Source organism: Equus quagga, chromosome 12, assembly GCF_021613505.1.
Source record: "Equus quagga isolate Etosha38 chromosome 12, UCLA_HA_Equagga_1.0, whole genome shotgun sequence".
NCBI lineage: Eukaryota > Metazoa > Chordata > Mammalia > Perissodactyla > Equidae > Equus > Equus quagga.
The window spans coordinates 102,999,138-103,016,249 of record NC_060278.1 but is presented as its reverse complement, the minus strand read 5'-3'; the positions used below and the strand labels follow the sequence as shown (position 1 = coordinate 103,016,249).

The 17,112-nt window shown below is 45.8% G+C and overlaps 1 protein-coding gene across 5 annotated transcripts in view; it reads left to right on the top strand.

Moving 5' to 3' along the window:
* Nucleotides 1-3,688: 3,688 nt before the first annotated feature.
* Nucleotides 3,689-17,112, top strand: part of ZNF217 (zinc finger protein 217) — a 36,615-nt gene continuing 23,191 nt past the window's right edge. The window contains exons 1-2 of one of the 5 annotated variants that reach the window (XM_046679000.1): nt 3,689-3,763; nt 12,350-12,443. The gene's annotated coding sequence lies outside the window, so the exon portion shown is untranslated. Of the gene's footprint in view, nt 3,764-12,116; nt 12,444-15,508; nt 15,896-15,927; nt 16,249-17,112 lie in introns of those variants that run through there. The other 4 variants (XM_046679001.1, XM_046679003.1, XM_046678999.1 and 1 more) reach the window with 4 other exon arrangements.

Genomic DNA, 17,112 nt, shown 5'->3' with positions numbered 1-17,112 from the left:
CACCTCCTTAAGGTTATTTTACATTTCTTTAAAACCTCTGAAGTTCAAAGTAAATAATTGTTGCAACGGCTAAATCCAATATTTACAAGGAGAATGTTTCCTGAGACTTTGACATTTCCATTAATGTTGCCTTTTCAAAGATGATCAAATATGTCACATTGGAAAACCGTGTAATCTTGTTTGGAAATCTTCCTCGTGCTCTTGCGTCCTGTGTGAGTTTTTCCAGAGAACTTTAATACAAATCAGAAACTTAATTTAAGTAATTGGTACTAAAAAAGAAACTTCTGGCCCAGGACTTTTGAATCTGTTTGACTGTTAATAACCGAAAGAACTATACTTTCAAGTTGGTGAAGCGTTTATTCTGCTCCCAACTGTGGTCTCAATATATGCAGGGTGTCCAGGAGGTCTGGAAACAAAGAAGAAGATGCATAATGTCATCACAGACATCTTCAATCTGCAAAAATTAGAATACAATAGAATGGAGTATAATAGAACAAAATAAAATAAAACAAAAACAAAGTAAAGTAAATTAATAAAGAATTGTAGCGTAACTAACACTATCTTTGTTTCCAGACTTGATGGAAATCCTCTACATGAACTTGTGGGGTGTGCTGAGCCAACTGAGTAGCTGGATGAAATGGGAAACTCCACGGCAGGAAGTGGTGCTTTTCTGATGCTGCTAATTAAGGAATGTGGAACCCTTCCTTCTGAGTCAGCTTGGCGGTATGTGGAACTCTGCGCTGCTTGCTGCTTACATGATTATTGCATGAAACTTGAGAAATAAAACCGGAGTATCTTGCCACTTAACATTTAAGAGGCAAGAGGAGGTGTGTGTGTGTTTTTAAATGGTTTCTAATCTCTAAAATGGCTCGTCGCAGCTGGCCTTCTTATCAGCTGATCATATTTACAGCATAGTCTCAGATGGCACGGTGCTGTCCCACAGAGAGGGTTTGGACCATTTATGAGCTCACATTTTAAGGTACACAGGCTTATCACAGCATTCTGAGGCTTCTCTACTAACACACAGCAATGAAAACATCTCTGTGGGATTCTCAACTCTTGTTTACTTTCTTTTGGTAAAATACATGTTCATTTGTTTTATTTCAAAGGTAATACAGGGATATTATAGAAAATACTTTGAGAAAAAATGGGAGGTAGAAAGAGGTCATGCATATCCCATTATTAAACAACCGTTTAAAAATTTTTAATAAAAATTTTGAAATGTATGCAAAAGTAGAGAAAATAGGAAAATGAACCCCCCATACCCAACACCCAGTTGTGCTGTTTCAAGATATATAACCACTTTGCTTCAATTTTCCTGTTTTTTACATTTGCTAAAGTATTCCAAATTCCAACATATCATGTCATTCTTCTCCTGTAGGCTTCAGTATCTATCTCTAAAAAATATACTCATTTTTTCTAATAAGCCATGATGCCGTTATCACAGCTAATGAATGAATAGTGAGTTCTTGGTATCACCTAATACCCAGTCTGTATTAAAATCAATTTTAATATCTTTATGTATACCTATATCCTCCCTTTTTGCTTATTAATATAAAGATTTATAGTTTATTAAAAGTACAGCTTTGCATCATGATTTTTCCATTTGCTATTATAGCTATTTCTCACTGGCATATTTTTCAAAACTTTCTAATTTCGAAATGGCTGTGTGCAAGAGTAGAGAATAACTTGAATGATTAACCCTTCTTCTATGTGTGTGATCCACATATATGTGGAGAGAAAGAGTGCGTGTGTATTTTTCTTTCTCTTACAGTAAATCTTGTTGCCATGAATATCTTTGTTCATAACACCTTTTCCCTGATTAGGGCTATTTTCTTAGGATTGATTCCAGGAGTGTTATTGCTGCACCCAAATGTATGAACATTTGTAAGGCCCTTGACTTGTCTCACTGAGATGTTTACAAAAGGACTGTACCAATTTACACTTCCACTTACAAAGGATGAGAGAGCCTCTATTAAAATGTTTAAAGGCAGTGCTTTTCAGAGCTCTTATAAATCATTGGCTAAGGCTGGCTTATGTTTGTCATACAGTCACAGCCATTTCAAAATAAATAAATACACATTTTCTATAGCTGTAAAAACACGGCATGCGCAGACTGCCAAACAACCACAAACTAACTTTGATTAAACGACGAAACCGGTCTACTTGTTGAAAATGTGGTAATGAGAGAGTTTCCACACGGCCGGGAAGCCAGTCCTGCAGGGGGCGGGGAGCCTGCTTCCTTCTTGCCTCTCTACCCATCCTGAAGAGGGTAGGAATGAACAGGTCAGCATTCTCTTCCTTTCCTTTACGGTTTTTTTTTTTAAAGCTGAGTATTTTATTTATTTCTATATGGCTGAGTTGATGATGCAAAAATACGGTTGGAAACTAGCAGAAAACTGCTGGTGGCAGGCATTTCCTGTAAACGCAGCCCCATAGAACTGGGTAACAGAGGATTAAGGCAGAGCCATTTTAGCTTCGAGTCCAAATTCTACTTTGTTTCCTTGGGGACACGTTGTTCTTATTTGTTGACTACAAATAAAACTGCTTCAGAAACGGTTTCTTTCTGTTCATAGCGTTCTTATTTTGTTTAAAGAATATAACGTATCAGTTACAAATCCTTGTAGCAAATTCAGTTGTATTGGTTTGGAGAAATTTGTGTGACAGATTTTTTTTTTTGGAGGCAGGGGGAAAGAAAAACTATCTCATTACTGTCGTGTTTATGGGAGAGAGAGAGCAAAAGAAACTTGATAAGAAAATACTTAGCAAGGTGATTTTTAAAAGCCCAGCATCTGAATCTTTAATTCTTTTCTTTTTTTTTTTGTAAGAACTTCAGGAAAGATGGTTCCACTACCATTTGCTTTTCACTGTTTCCATCCTACTCAAAGATACTGAAGTCTCGTTCCTCAAGACAAGTGGGAACAAAACATAATCTCTTAAAGTATTTTGGGGAGGACATGCAGGCTTGGTATTCCTAAAAATATGTCAACAAAATGTGCTAACAACATTTTTAAAAAAGTTGTCAAAGAAGCCAAAGGGATTAGTTAAGTCAAAAGGCTGCTTCAGAACAGGGAGACATCCAGAGAGAATAATGGCTAATGCCATTTTGGCTGATGTTTATTGAGTGATTGCCACGTGCCAGGCACAGTTTTAAGGTTTCGCTGCCATTAGCTCATTTAACCCTCAAAAGCGCCCAACGCACTGGGTGACATTGTTACTCCCATTTTACAGGCGAGGCAGAGGTTAAGTCATCGGGCTGAGGCCTCCCAGCAGCTGAGCAGGGGAGGCAGGATTTGAATCCAGGCAGACTCTGAGGGCAACATTTTATTCGGTTCCAGTTTCTGCGAAATCTGCTATGTTATCTTGGGAGCTGCTGGGCATCCGCTCATCAGCTGCAGTGAAGTAGCCAACTAACATGGCTTTGGATCAGTTACCCCACTGAACTTTAGGGCAGCTGTCCATCTTTAGTCTAGACTTGTGAATTTTTGGTTACTCTACGCCCATTAGGGTGTGGCTCTGACCTTAATCCCCTCTCCAGCATTTTCCCTAAACCCCAGTATCCTGTTTGAGGGTGTGGCTTAAGAGGGCACGCCTATAGGCAGGAGCCTTGGAGCTCATCAATTCCATGTCCTTTCCTGCTGCCACTCACCTCTGACTCTGTCTCCTTTAGGGGTCTCCCTTGACCTCCCGTTTGGAGAAGATGCCGGAGGAACACTGAAAGGCAGGTCGTCTCTCAACTTCCGTGAGGATCACCCAGATCCAGGTATGTTTCTTCCAAGAATACCACTTGCTTTGTCTTCACTAGGTGGTTTAGCTGATGATAGAGAGCTACCCAGGCTCTGGAGTGGACAAATCCAGGTCCACATCTGACTGTCTCCCTCGCCTGCTATAAACACGCTTGCTTCTCTTTTCCAACCCATGAGTAAGTACCCTGCCAGGCCCTGCACTGGTTAGGGACAGACCTGGTTTTCTGTGCTGGCCAGCTTCTGTGACCATGGGCAATGGTCTTTATAATAATGGCATGTCTTAATTGAGCACTTACTATGTGCCAGATTCTCCCCAAAGCATTTTACAAGCGAGGACTTCTTTATTCCTCCCAAATGCACCTGTCAGTGAGTAGTCTGACCTCCATCTGTAAAATGAGGAGAACACAGGCAAAGGGAGCGCCAGAGAGGCGGCAAAGGCCACACCGCTGGGTAGCCCAGAGTCTCGGTTGGAACCCAGAAAGCCAGATTCAAGAGCTCAGCCCTTCACCCACGCCCCATATCACCGTCGAGAGATGCAGCTTTCTAACCTGGGCAGTGGGGGTACTGACTCTGCCTGGGTATCCAGAAATGGTGCAGATAATGTGCTTGGCCTGTAAGTACTTAATCAATGATTGCTATCATTCCCTGTTCTCCTAAGGCCAAGGTCAACCACTTAGTCCAGAAAAGAATGGCATGAGTCAGCATGGACTTTGGAATTAGATCAGGCTAGAATTCCACTTTATTCTTGTAGAACCTCCAGTAAGTTAGAGGTTAGTAAGTGAGAAAGTGAGTTCACCTCTGATGGCCACTGTTTCCTCATCTGCCACATTAATTTAAATATATAGGTTACTAGGAGAACTAAATAACACCATGATTAGATAAATCGGATGTGGAGTTAATGGGAACGAACTCAACGGGTCTGTCTTGGTGAGTGCACTTAAGACTCTGGCACTTGGCAGGGGCTCAAGAAATTGTTTTATTTTTCCCTCTTCTTACCCTTCTTATCTCTTCTATTACTATTATCGCTGTTGTTGTTGTTGTAAAAGTAATCTGAAAATATGGACACACTTAAATATCTGAGTGATTTCAGCAAAGGAGGCTGTCTTACTCTTAGTTTTATCTTGGTTTAATAAGCCTCTTAATACCCAACCCAGGTTATCATCCCTCAGTGGCTGTCAGGTTCATTCAGAGTAAATGCGGTCTTTAAAATGCCCCAAAGGCCCAAGCAATCAGTATGCGTCTCCTCCATCCTCATTTTCTGACTGGTCTTATTATCCCACACCAGTCACAATCCATGCTGACTTCTTTGCTGGGCACAGTGATGCAGGTCTTTGCATGCCATCCCTTAACCTGGAATGGTCTTTCCCCAGAACTCCACATGGCTCCCACTGTCACCTCCTTCAGATCTTTACTCAGATGTCTCCACCTGTGAAGACGTCATGGAATAGCCTATTTTTCATCACCCCCACTTATCCCCTCCCCTCCCTGACCCCCTGGCCCTCCCCCCTTATTTTTCTCCATAGCACTTATCATTTAATACACCATCACATTAAATGTTAACTCCATGAGGATAGGCATTTTGATTGGTTTGCTTTCCTACTGCATCCCCAGCACCTACAACAGTGCCTAGTACATAGTAGGTGCTTCATAAATATTGGCTGAGTGAGAGAGGAAATGAATGAGTGAATGAAAGAATCCAGGGAGATTATTTAATTAAGTAGAGTAGCTAAATATTGGGATACTGCCTATGTGCCAGCCACTATTCCATGATGTGGAGGAAATTGGCCTTCCCTTTGAGGACTCTGCAGTCCATTCAGGTGGGAAGACAAACACACATATCCAGGGCTAGGCATAATCCAGAAGTATCATAAGGGAGGCATTGAGCAAAAAGTGACTGAATGAGGAGGGAGTGGTGGCGTTTAGAGTGGACCTTGGGGCCTGGGTAGGATGTCTGTAGGTTGATTTTTGCATATACATGGCACGCGGGTTTGGGGACATTCAAAGTCAGGGTGGGACAGGCAGCATGAATAGAACAAAGAGGTGGGTAAGTAGAGAATGGTTTATCCAAAAGCAGTATATGGAAATCCTAAGTCTTCTTCCCCATTTTTTATTCCCCAGGGTATTTAACACAATTTGGAATCTATGTTAATAGGCAACTAATGTTTAATTATACAGGTAAAATATGAATATGCTTTACATGTAAAAAGATCAGAATATTTAGAGTTGGGGCCGGGTGGTATAGTGGTTAAGTTCACATGCTCTGCTTTGGTGGCCCAGGGTTCACAGGTTCTGATCCTGGGTGTGGACCTACACACTGCTCATCAAGCCATGCTGTGGCAGTGTCTCATATACAAAATAGAGGAAGATGTTATCTTGGGGACAATCTTCCTCACCAAAAAAAGCAAGCAAGCAAGAAAAAAAAGATCAAAATATTTAGTTACCACCAAACTATCCTGCTCCTTGCCCACATTTGAGAATTAACCACATTTGGTATGGATCTTCCCAACTTTTATTCATGTATTTGCACGTACATTTCTTATTTATTTATTTATCAAGATATAATTGACACATAACACTAAGGATATTAGTTTCGGGTGCACAACATACTGATTCAATATAGAAAAATATATCATATATCAAAATATACCATTTTAAAGAAAAATGGCATACCTTTTTGCAGCTTGATTTTTTTTTTTTTTTACTTCACAATGTCTTGGTGATCTAGCTACGTGAGTTCATGTGGCAGTAACTACTTCATTCTTTCCAACTGCTGTCTCTATTCTTAAATTTGGATATACCATAGTTTATGTGGCCATTTTCTTTTTGATGGACATGTAGGTTGTTTCTAGCTTTTCACTGTTATAAACAATGCTGCTGTGAACATCCTTGTGTATGTTTCTTTGTGTACCTCACTGGTTATTTCTCTAGGATAGGTACCGTAATTATATGCTTATCTATTTATTTATGTTTTAGTTTGTTTAATGTCTATTTCTCCTATTAAAACTTAAGCTCCACGAGGGCAGGAATCCAGTTTGTTTTGTGCCTCACTCGTTAATTACTGTCTAGCCAAGTGCCTGGGACAAGGAAGTGGTCCGTCAGTGTTTACGGACTGAATCTGGCTGAAAGGTTGGCTAGGGCCATGGTGTAGTCTTCCATCCAAGAGAGGGAACTATGACTTATTTTGGTAAAATTGGAGATTTTTGCACAGGGCAGTCACAGGATGCTTATTTGTGGCGTTGAGGAAAAAGTATTCTGGGCTAGGAGGCACAGGTACATGAGGACTGGTTCAGAGATTATTCCAGGGATCCGAAGGAAACAAGAAGTGAGGATGATGGGAAGAGAAAGGAAAGGGCGCATTTGAAAGAGATCAGGATGACAGGGTCTGTAAGATTCGCTAACTGATCAGCTCCGAGGGGCAATGGAAAGGAAGGCATGGAAAGCTGAGCCCTCATCTAGGACATTTTCATTTTACAAACATTCATTGCCTCCCAGTTCTGTGCAAAAAGCACTCTGCTAGTTGCTGTTGGGACATAAATTTGCATGACCTTCCTTCCCTACCTTCAAAGGAAGTTTGCAGTCTATCGGGGAAGACGGAGCTGCACAAAGCAGGTACACCAAGAACGCAAGGGAGTGACAGGCGGGAGGAGACTAGCCCTGGGGCGAGCAAGTGCAATACTGCCTTTCCAGAATGGGGGGAGGGGCGGAATGTTGCGTGAGGATGTTTCAACCTTGCCCGAGAGCCACACATGGCTGACTGGTGAACATTCAGGAAATAGGGTGTCGAGAAATGTGCATCAGTGGAGATTTTTAGAAGTGAGGAAATTTAGGTCAGTGACAGAGCTGGGGTTTGACCTTGCATTCAAATGGCCCATTGGCCTCCGTGTCCTCTGGAAGGTAGGGAAACAAACTTTTAGCTGTGGGACCTCAGGCAGGCTGCTTATCCATCCCGAGCCTCAGTTCCCTCTTTTTAAAGAAAAGACCGTAATAACTAAAGGAGTGAAGATTAATAAGATTATAGCTAGCCCAGTGCCAGCATGCTTATCAGGAACAGCTCTGATTCTACGATCGTTTGGGGATACAAGGAGAGGAAAACGTCAGCTTGAAGAAAAAGGACGACAACTTCTTAAAGTTTGACACGTCCTCCTTGTTTCACAAGGCTGAGATCTTTCAGGAGATAATCTCAAGAAAGAACCACTTATTTGAAGTTCATAGTTCTGTCAGTTTTACTTCCAGTTGCTTTCCTGGCTTCCCCGGGCTCTTAGAATAAAATCCAGTCTTCTCAAGCTTCCCCAGATCCTGCCATCCATGTTACCAGGAATTTTGTTGTTATTCTAAGAGACATTAGAGTTTTAGGCAGGGCCCTGACCTATTCAGATTTAACTTTTGGAAGGATCAGTGTGACTGAGGTGTGAGTGTGCGCTTCTGCTGGAATGGTAGCTGTGTAAACACAGACTTCACTTTCTTTACAGTTGTATCCCTGGCATGTGGGAAAAATGCCAGGCACCTCACGTAGTAGGTGTGCCTTCTGTTGTTTGAATGCATACTGAACCTCTCTGCATTGAAAGCAAGACCAAAAATAGCCGTTTCATTGTGTTACTAGGAGAATGTAATGAGATAATGGATATGAAGTGTCCGGCACACAGGAATCATTTAGTCATTTTTCATCTAGTATTTAATGAGCATCTACTATGAGCTAGGCATGGTTCAAGGTCCCAGGGATATCCAGGGGGTGGAGGGGTGGGGCTTGGCCACTTCCTGCAGGAAAGGAGGCCCTTGTGGTGAAGGACAGTGAGGGGAGAGATGGGGAGATAGGAGCTGAGGTTGGAGACCCAGGCAGGGGACCATGACGTGAGGGAGGCCCTGTATCCGTGGATAAGGACAAAGCCCCTAGAGGCAGGGGCTGAGTTTAGACTCCCAGAGCAGTGGCCTTGAGTTAATCCCTCTGTGCCCAGGTTCTTCATCTAAAACATAGAAAAACATAGGTGCTGCCTCACACGGTTGTTAGGAGCATTAAAGGAGTTACAAAGTGGAAAGCACACACTGAGAACCCAGTAAATGTTCGCGCTTACCTGCTAGCCTCTGGGCGTGGTGGCTCTGCATTTGGCATAGACGCTTTTTGGAATATCAGTGCTCTAGTCCACCCAACCCATCCCCAGGCAGAGAAATGCAGGAGGCACTTCCGCATGTGAGCCTGGACAAGTCTCCACTCTTGATGGAGTTAACCCTCTGATTCAGATCAAAAGACAAAATAAAGTTCCTAACCAACCAACTATACAAACCACTTCCTACACCATTTATCTCATCTGAAAGGGGGAGAAGAAGGAATGGAGAAAAGCGAGGTCACAGACTGAATGCTCTTCCTAGCCAACTGCGGAAGGCGTCGGGTTTCGGGTCTAATGTAATGTCATCGGGGGAGCCGAGACTGGAGTGCCAGGTATATTCAAAGACGAGCCCTACACACAAGTGGAGGCCTGTGTGGAGTGGATTCTCAGTATTCACGAGTCATCATAAAAACAACTCTTTGCTCTTGTACAACACAGAGCTTCCCCTGCGGTATGACATGGGGCAAACCCACTGTCCAATGAGGCAGGCCGAGTCGAGGTTATCCCCAATTTACAGATGAGGAAACTGAGCCAAGACCCCAGTGACTGGCCTGAAGACCCAAATGTCAATTCCCTTCCCACCGGAACTCACTGCAGCTGAGTTCTGGGTATCATTATTCAGTTCCATATTCATTTGTTTTGAACACATTTACTGATGACGGCTATAGGCAGACATCATGCTAGGTTTGGGGATGCAGCAGAGAACAAGACACAGAGTCAACTATTTTTATGGAGTTTAGAGTCCAGTAGGAGGAGGCCAGGCAGGAACAAATAATTACTATAATGGGTAATGCATGTAACTGCATGGGTTTAAGCTTTGGGGGTACCTGGCAGGGAGGTGTGCATGATCTAATGTCAGTGGCTAACCCGCCTCACTACCCACCCTTTCTTTTCCATCCGCATTCACTTCCCGAGTCTCATCAATTCCACGAGATTAAGCATCCCTCAGTGGTGGAGGATTGTAGGAGGAGGGGGTCTGAGAGTGGAATCTATACAGTTCATTACTGGACAGCTAAATGGAGGTGGAGTAGGCCATTGGAAATATGTTTTGGGACTTGCGGGAGAAGTCTGGGTGGGAAATATATAAATTTAGGAGTCCTCCACATATAGGTGGTATTTCGAGCCGTTGGGCTGGGTCACATCACCTGGGGATTGAATAAGAGCAAGAAGACAAGGCACCAGCATGGGGCCCTGGGGCCCTTCAAAGTCTGGAGGTCAGGGAGAGGAGAAAGAACCAGCCCCATGGACTGAGAAGGAGCAGCCAGGGTGGGAGTCAGGAGGACAAGGTGTCCCAAATTGAGGGAAGAAGTGTTTCACAGAAGAGGAAGGGACCGACTCCAGCAAGTGCTGCAAGTGTGGCCAATACAGTGAGGACGGAGAACTGACTGTCTCTGAAATGCTCCCGCAATTAGAGTCGGAGACCAGTCCTTGCCACTGTCCTTACGAGGGCCTGCCTTATTTCTCTGCTCCCTGTCCTCACTTGCTGGGCCCCAGACGCACTGGGCTCCTTGCAGTTCTTTCCCTAAGCCAGGCTCTCTTGTGCTCTGAGCCTTCCTCTACTCTAGCCCAGTCCTGCCACCTGACTTCCTGAGGCCGCTGCTCTCAGGGGGCCCAATCTAGAACAGCAGGCATCTCCCCCTCTCCAGTGACTCTCATTTGCAAATATACCTGTCTGTTGTCTGTTTCCCTCTAAAAGATAAACTCTAAAAGGACAAGGACTTTGTGGGTTCCTTACTATAAGCTCTGTCTCCCGTGCCTGGAACAGTGCCAGGCCCCCCAAAAATCTGGGCTTCAAACTTTGCACCGTGTGTCTCATTTAATTCTCCAAAGAGTCTTATATAAAAACAAATATTGGGGCCAGCCCAGTGGCGTAGTGGTTGAGTTCGCGTGCTCTGCTTTGGTGGCCTAGGGTTCTCAGGTTTGGATCCCGGGCGTGGACCTACACATCAGGCCATTCTCTGGCGGTGTCCCACATACAAAACAGAGGAAGACTGACACAGATGTTAGCTCAGCAACAATCTTTCTCAAGCAAAAAAGAGGAAGATTGGCAACAAATGTTAGCTCAGGGCCAATCTTCCTCACCAAAAAAATACATTACTATTTACATAAATAATTATATATATTTCTTCTTTTTCCAGTTTTATTGAGATATAATTTACATATAACACTGTATAACTTTGAGGTGTACAACATAATGATTTGATATATGTATATATTGCGAAATGATTACCACAGTAAGTTTAGTTAACATCCATCACCTTACATAGTTACAAATTTTACTTCCTTGTGATGAGAACTTTCAAGATTTTCTTCTTCCTCTTCCTCCTCTTCTTCTTCTTCTTCATCACCCCATTTTGTGGATGAGGAAAGTGAAACCCAGAGAGATTAAATAATATTCTAGGATTAATGCGGTTTTCAAGAGGCAGAAAAGGAGTATCTGAGCCCAAGGGATCAGAGAGAAGACATTCCGGCACCTTGTCAGAGCCCCCCCCCCCCCACACCAGAGAGCACAGGTTTAACCACTTTTGGGAAGAAGAGAAGCTCATTTCCCCAAAGAGTGGGAAGGGAAGGGAGTACCAGGCAAAGGCAACCACAGGTCTGAAGGCTGTGGGTCAGAGAGAAGGCCTGATGGCTGAAGCTTAGAATCCTAAGGGCTTGCCAAGACTTGAGGCTGGGGAGTTAGGCCGGGCCAGATCTTCAGGGCTGGTGAGGCGAGCTCAGGAGTTTGTTCTTTTTTCCTGAGGCGATAGGAAGCCATTAAGCTGGGCGGTGACATGATCTGATTTACACTGTAAAAGATCTCTTGGGCTATGGGTGGAGAATGTAAGGCAAACTTAGAAAGGAAGAATCTTGGAGACACCTGGCACACTCAATATATTTACAGCAGAGAATAAGAGCTTGTGTTAGAGATGAAGTGGGCAAAGTTGAGATATATTAAGATAGAAATTACACTGTATAGGGTTTGTTGATGGATTAAAGAGGTGGGGTGGGTGTGTGTGTGTGTGAGGGGGCTGGAGATGAGATTATTATAATTTGACGGCTAGGTTTTGGCTTCAGTGGGTGGATGGAAGATGGTTCCATCTACTGAGATGAGGATGGGGACGGGATTTCAATAACTGTTAGCTACCTTCCTCTTCCCTCCTTCCTTATCCCCAAACTCCCCATTTGGAGTATCAGATGAGTGCAAAAAGCTTTAAAGAGGCGCTCTGAAAGTTCTGTGACACACGTAATTTTTAAAGAAAATTTACATTGACATGTTAAGTGAACTCAACCTTGGAAAACCATCTAGAATATTAGAGGAAGACATAAGTAAGTGTGCTTGAAGAGGGGGGAGGGCACCATCAAAACTTGCCAATGGGACAAACGCAGTTAAAATAAACGGTGTTCTTGGCACATTATCAAGATTGATTGATTTAATCAAGTCGGGATTGTATCTAAACCTCTATTTAAATTGAGCCTTATTCTTGGCCCCTCCCTTTTTGGTTTGCTTGTAAAAACCAGCAAGCCCATCTCTTCCAGTATTGTTTCGAGCCAGGTGGACTGGCAAGCTCAGAGAGAGTCTCCAGGTTCCAGAGACTGCCTCCACTTCTGAAAGGTAATTTCTGCTATTTATTTTTATCCTAGATTAGTCTATGTTTTATAGCGGGTTTAAATTGTGAGATGAATTGAGTGGGATCAAGAAACTGAATAGAAAAGAGAAGTGTGGTGTTTCCTGGAGTTGTTGGAGCTCCCTACTTAATTTAGTGCATTCAGTCGTGTTAAAAGGGCCCCTCCCGGTGGCTTCTCAAATGTCCTTTGTAGTTTGCAAAAGCTGGCAGGTTTGCCTAACTTTTCAATTTTCTTTTCCTGCTAACTCCTCACTGCAGTTTTTCAGGTTTTCTTGCTCTGAACACTGACTTCTTTTAAGGCGAGTATCTATGTTGGCTTTAGTTCAGCTCCAGGGACTTCCATACGGTTTCCAAATCGTTTTTCTGTAATAGTTCCACAGTAAAATAAATACTTGCGAAATAAGAAGATCGTATTGCATTCTGTTCTTCTAATTAAGGCTAAGTCTCAAAAGATGACTCCAATAAATGTTAAAGATAGCAAATGAGAAGGGTTTTTTTGTTTTGTTATGAGATCTGACACTGCTGTGGCAGGCAGGATCTGGAGAGAAAGTCAGAAGTTAGCTAAACGAAGAGGTCTCATCTCACTAGGATTAAATCAGAGATAATGGTATGATTTTTATAAGCGTTCACTGGGAAACGCATCTTAAGGAGGGCTGGTCTGTTTGGATAATTGTGGAAATGAGGTGTAGCTGATGTTTGTCACATTAAAAAGAGGTGAAGTGGGGCTTTTTCGCCCTTTCCCGGAGTAACATATGTAGAGCCTGAGCTCACATTTGAAGGGACATTTCGGGTTCCATTCTTTCTTTGTGTCGCCTGCGCCTCTGCAGCACCTGACTCCTTGAGAGAGAGTCTAGCTAGGGGGTGATGGCAAAACAGGATTGCGCGTGGGTGGAGCTAAGTATATGTAGATCAACGTTCGATTTTCAATTTTCATTTCCTACAATAATAATGAGTTCTTAGCTTTTACTACAAAACCAAATCTTCCTAGTGTTCTCTTGTTACTTTTGAAGTTTCCATTTTTAATTGTTTTAACTATACATGCTTTCCAAATAAATCTTAAGTATGAGCCTCTACATTCAGAGGGGAGAACGTGTCTCAGAGAAGCCTTACAGCAAATTCAGATCACTCTGTGTCCATTTAAAAACGCAGTATGTGTTTGCAACCCAGCGCTCAGTCACTGGCAGAATTTTGCAACGATTTCCCAGTTTTGTTGGCTCGTCTCCAGGAATAAGGTTCTCTGTAATTTCTTTGCTCAGACACAGGGATCATAGATAAAACTCTTAGCAGATAGATCAGTTAATACAGTTATCTTTCAATTTGAAAAGCTACAACATAATAAGGGTTTTTTGGGGGGGGGGAGAGAAACAGTGACTAACAAACCATATGATGCTATTATGCTAACAAAGTGGTAGCTTTGTGAAGGCATAGAGAAAAGCACAACCGTCTTTGCTCAGAAAATAATTCCGTAGCAACAAGGTCTGAGAGCCAGGAGCCTCATTGTTCTTAGTGAAACGATTATTTGTCAAAACATTTGATTGTTTCCCTATTCCTACTGAAAAGTTTGGACTTTTCTTTTTGCTCAATTTTGACACTAGGATTTTTAACTATCGGTGCTATTGTGTTTACAGCATTCAAGGTTTCAGAGTTCAAAGGTTATCCATTAACATGTAGAGTGAGACTACACTTGTGTTAAGACTCAACCTGGTTCCGCTTGTGCATAGTTTCTTTGTTTTGTAGCCATACTCCAAGCCATTTGTTTTGATAAGTTAAATGAAGTTACTTGTTTATGAAGAGCATGTTTTTGGACTGTGTTTTAGGATGTGACTATTTATAAGGCTTTAAAACATATTTTAAACAAAGGCATTCATTTTAACTTGAGAAAAGGAAACCCAGTCCTAGAAGTGATCAATATCAGTGTGCTTGAGTGAGAAAAAAAGAATTCTGGCCTAAGAGTCTACTTCTGCCACTGCTAATTAATTAAGTGTGGGTAAGTAATTGGTTCACTTCCTTTTAAAAAAGACTAACCAGACCATATGTGGGGTTAGTAGTTATATACAAAATGACAGCAAAACATCACACTTGGCAAACTCTTCCCCTTTGCTAAGAAGCTGTCTTGCAAGTTACATTTCCTATTTATTAAGGATTGCATTGCTCACGAGCGGAGCGTTTATGTAGTGCTTTCCCCCAATTCCCGACTCATTAAATATATACTTTAAGTGCCTTTCTTGCTATGTTTTAAGTTTTTCCATTTTGGAATCACCAAAGGCCAATAAAACAAATACTTGGCTGTTTTGTTTGTGGTGACTTGCATAGCACCGTTTATATTTGCATTCGTTTGCATCTTGGGGCAGAAAACTTGTGGATGTGATTGTTGCTTCTTTGGTCCCTCCTTGGCGCATACTTAAAATGGGGAAATATCACAGGGTTTCCGAATCATAACCCTTTCTTTTTTTGTGAGCAAGGAAAAGAACAGTTGGGAAACTACATGAGTCGGGCGTGGGGCAGAGGGGGCAATGCTAGTTTCTTTTTTTTTTTTCCCCGGTTTAAGTCCGTTTCATCCGCGTGGATTTCTATCAAAGCCAAGTGGATTCTTGGAACCTAGGCCAAGTTTAGAAATCTCAAGTTATCGTAGCAGCGCAAGCCCAGCCCTTTGAGAAAAACAACAACAATTAAAGGATAGCTTTATGGAGACACTAATTAAAAAAATTTTAATCATCTTATCTCATCGGCCTTCCTCACACTTGAAGGAAATCTGAAAAAATGTTGTTTGTGCACGGCTGCCTTCTAACCTACCCAAACGGGGGTAAAACCTTTTTGTTTGTTGGAAATTCTGGATGATCCAGGAGTTCTGGCTCCCAGCCCCTCCCCTCGCCCGGGCACACCTTGCAAGGAGGGGGAGGCGGCGAGGCAGAGGCCTGGATCTGCGCCTGCGCGCCGCCCTCGTGGCCCCCCTCCCCGCGTACCTGTCACTGGAACGGCCGGGGCGCGCGCGGGCCACGTTAAGCCGGATGGCGGGAGGCGGGGGGTGCGGGGGCGGTGAGAGGCGCGCGCGTGCGCGGGAGTCGCAAGGCGAGAGCACGGAGGGCGCGCGCTCGTCCGCTCGCTCGCGTCCCGGAGGCGGGGTCCGCGGCGGTGGGCGGGGCAGGGGCGCGCCTGCGCGGGTCACATGGGCGCGGGGCGGGGCCTCGGGGGGCGGGGCCGCACGGCCGGTGAAGGCAGGAGGCGGGGCGTCTCCGCGCCGCTGGGCCGAGGGAGGGCGCAACAGCTGCTCCCTGAGCACTTTCTGACCCAACAGTCCCCCTGCGCCGGACGCGCCGCGCCCCTGCGGCTCTAGGGACCCCCCGCGCCTGCACTGTCCCCGCGCGGACGAGTAGGGGGCGCCCGCGCCTTTGCCCCCCGTGCGCACCCCCGCCCCGCTCACCTTAGCCCCGCGCCCGAGGTGAGCCCGGCCCCCAAATCCTCCGGGCGGGGGCGGGGGTGGGGAGGGGTGAGGGGCGCTCCTCTTGGGGGGGGGTCTTCAAGGCGCGAGGCCCTGAGGCGCCCCGGGGCATGGCTTCGCTCCTGGCCCCGTGGCCCCCGTCCCTTTTGGGGGGCCGGTGCGAGCGCGGAATCGGGAGGTGTCCGCACAAAAGGCCGAGAGAAACTCCCCGTCGCCTCCCCTCCCTCCGCCTTCCCCGCCCCCTCCCCTCCTCGCCTGCTCCCTCCTCATTCAAACCCCGGCTCGCTCGTGTGGTGTCAGTTCAGTCCCGGCCGCCGCCGAGCGAGGAAATGGCCGAGGAGCCGGAGCCGCAGGTAAAGGGGGCGCGCCCCCGCCCGCGCCGGGCCCCAGGGGGCGTCCCGCCTCGCCCCTCCCGAGGCCCCCCGCGCCCGCCCCGAGTCTCCGGCGCGGTACCTCGCCCCCCCCCCGGGCGGTCCCCGCCCGCCGGCCGCCCCCCCCCCGTCCCCACTCTGTTCCGCTCCTCTCGGGCGCCCCCTCCCCACCCTCTGCAGGGCCATTCCGCCCGCGAGGAGGTGCCGGGCGAGCCCCGGTGTGCACAGTGTTGTACCATCACACTCACTCCTGGAGCAGTCAGGATGGCCGGGGGCGGGGAGTCCCCTCCTCTGGCTCGGCAGCGGGGGGCCGGCCGGAGGGAGCCCGGGGGCTGCGGGGGTGGGGGGCTGTTCCTGAAAAGTTGGTGGCTCTGCCGGGCAGGTCCCCCAGTCTGCGGTGTCGGCCGTGGGGGGCGGGCGGAGGGGAGGGGACCGGCGCGAGGTCCCCTGCGATGGCCCGGGAGGGGCCAGGGCAAGTTGGAAACAGCCAAAACAATGCGTCCTAACAGGCGTCCCCCGCAAACAATGGCCGGGACCGTCCACACGGGCCGGGCGGAGGGCGCGTCCATAGGGGTCAAGGGAGGGGATTGGCCTCGCCGCGGACCCCGACTCACACCCGGGGAGCCCCCCGGGCGCCCCCAAATCCATCCCCCGGAGCCCCGGTCTTCTGCCCATCCCTGAGCAGGCGGTGCACGGGGCTGCGTTTCCTGGATGTGTGTGATAAGGTTTTTTTTTTTCCACCTTTTAATTTTCAAGATTTTTTTTTTGAAACTTTTGTAAATAACCGCTAAACGCTTGAAGAATATCTTTATAACTCTCAGCTCTAGTGGGAGACCCGGAGCCAGC